The sequence below is a fragment of the Mesocricetus auratus genome, unplaced genomic scaffold (genome assembly GCF_017639785.1).
Source record: "Mesocricetus auratus isolate SY011 unplaced genomic scaffold, BCM_Maur_2.0 Super-Scaffold_100010, whole genome shotgun sequence".
In the NCBI taxonomy this organism is placed as follows: Eukaryota; Metazoa; Chordata; class Mammalia; order Rodentia; family Cricetidae; genus Mesocricetus; species Mesocricetus auratus.
Genome location: NW_024429194.1, coordinates 16430399 through 16432980, shown reverse-complemented (window position 1 = coordinate 16432980; position 2582 = coordinate 16430399). Strand labels below are relative to the sequence as shown.

Sequence of the window (2582 nt, the reverse complement as noted above, 5' to 3'; positions counted from 1 at the left end):
TGGGGGGTTTGCAGAGACAGAAGACAACCTCCAGCCACCAGTCACTATTTTTTAATACTTTAAAATTTTTTTGAAATAAAAATATAATCAATTAGATCATTTTCCCCTTTGCTTTCCTGCATCCAGTCCTTTCCATATGCCCCTGCTTCGCTCTCTCTCAAATTCATGCATCTTTCTCTTTAATCTTATATATTTAGGAATTATAAATTATACATTTATTTATTTATTTTGATTTTTCGAGACAGGGTTTCTCTGTACTGTTTTGGACCGTGTCCTGGAACTTGCTCGGTAGACCAGGCTGGTCTCAAACTCACAGAGATCCACCTGCCTCTGCCTCCCGAGTGCTGGGATTAAAGGCATGCGCCACCAATGCGTGGCTTTGTACATATGTACTACATACATATAATATACAATTCTTGACTATATAAACACAACCTGCTCGATTCTATAATGTTACTTGTATTTATGTGATTTCAGGGCTGACCACTTGGGGATCTCTTCTGGAGAAGACTATTTCTCTGGCTCTCAGCATTCCTTTGTTGCCTGTAATTCTTTGTAAGGGGCTGGTGCTCCATGAGATTTCCTCCTTCCGTGTTAGCATGTCTAGCTGTGTCATTCTTGTTTAGGTCCTTACTTAGGCAGCCATGTTGATGAGATTTCATGGGGGTGGCTTCTGTGACATTTCTAGGATATACATGATGACATTTCATTTCTCACAACAAACTTCCTGTTCCTCTTGCTCCTACAACCTGGCTTCCCCTTCTTCTTTTATGACCACAGAGCTTGTACAGGAGTTGTGTTGTAGACATATCAGTAGGGGCTCGGCTCCAAATCATCATTTGTCCTCGGTATTTGGATCACTTGTGGTTTTCTGTAATGGTCTCTATCTGTTGCAAAGGGAAACTTTGTGGCTGAGGGGTGAGAACTACAAAGAGCATCCTTAGGGTCTCTTCATGATCATCATGTTACTGGAAAAACTGGGATGTCTTTGTTGAATTCTTGGTTTCATTGGAAGAGTTTATGAAATCATTTTAAATTAAATTAGTTTAACTTAATTTCATTAAAAGAATTTGCGGGATGCAAGATGGCGACAGTTACTATAGCTCTCCAGGTCAATGGCCACCAAGGGGGGGAGGGTGAGCAGCCACTGGTGGCCCTCCAGAAGGCCAAGAAATGTGCAATGGAGCAGAGCATCAACAGTGTGCTGGTGAGACAGATCATCGCGCACCAGCAGCAGCAGCAGCAGCAGCAGCAGCTCACCAACCTTGGGATGGCAGCTCAGCGGCAGTGGGCACTGGTTATCATGTGCCGGGTCTATGTGGGTCCCATCTACTACGAGCTGGGGGAAGACACCATTCGCCAGGCCTTTGCTCCCTTTGGCCCCATCAAGAGCATTGGTATGTCCTGGGACTCTGTTACCATGAAGCACAAGGGCTTTGCCTTCGTGGAATATGAGGTCCCAGAAGCTGCACAGCTGGCTTTGGAGCAGATGAACTTAGTGATGCTTGGGGGCAGGAACATCAAGGTGGGCAGACCCAGCAACATAGGACATGGCCCAACCCATTATATACCAGTTGGCTGAGGGGGGCTAGGGCTTTCAACCGCATCTACGTGGCCTCTGCACATCAGGACCTCTCTGATGATGACATCAAGAGTGTGTTTGAAGCCTTTGGCAAGATAAAGTCTTGTACACTGGCCCGGGGCCCCACAACTGGCAAGCAGAAGAGCTGAGTTTTATTGAATATGAAAAGATCCAGTCGTCCCAGGATGCTGTGTCTTCCATGAACCTCTTTGATCTGGGTGGCCAATGCTTGAGGGTGGGCAATGCCGTCACACCCCCCATGCCCATGCTAACACCTGCCAGGCCTGGAGGTCTCCCGTCTGCAGCTACAGCCAAGATTACAGCTCAGGAAGCAGTGGCTGGAGCAGCCGTGCTGGGTACTTTAGCTACACCAGGACTAGTGTCACCAGCTCTGACATTGGCCCAGCCCTTAGGGACTCTACCCCAGGCTGTCATGGCTGCCCAGGCCCCTGGAGTCATCACAGGTGTGACCCCAGCCTGCCCTCCCATCCCAGTCACCATCCCCTCTGTGGGAGTGGTGAACCCCATCCTAGCCAGCCCGCCAACACTGGGTCTGTTGGAGCCCAAGAAGGAGAAGGAAGAGGAGGAGCTGTTGACTGAGTCAGAGCGGCCAGAGATGCTAAGTGAACAGGAGGACATGAGCATCTCTGGCAGCAGTGCTCCGCACATGGCCATGCAGAAGCTGCTCAGAAAACAGGAGTCCACAGTGACGGTTCTGCGAAACATGGTGGACCCCAAGGACATCGACGATGACGTGGAGGGAGAGGTGACAGAGGAGTGTGGCAAATTTGGTGCTGTGAACCGGGTCATTATCTACCAAGAAAAGCAGGGCGGGGAGGAGGATGCAGAGATCATCGTCAAGTTTTTTGTGGAATTTTCAATGGTCTCAGAGACTCACAAGGCCATCCAGGCCCTCAATTGGTGCTGGTTTGCTGGCTGTAAGGTGGTGGCTGAAGTATATGACCAGGAGCGTTTTGGTAACAGCGACCTCTCTTCGTGA

At 48.9% G+C, this 2582-nt stretch overlaps 1 pseudogene; it reads left to right on the top strand.

The window, feature by feature from the left end:
• Positions 1-1084: 1084 nt before the first annotated feature.
• On the top strand, positions 1085-2582 carry LOC101842974 (annotated as a pseudogene).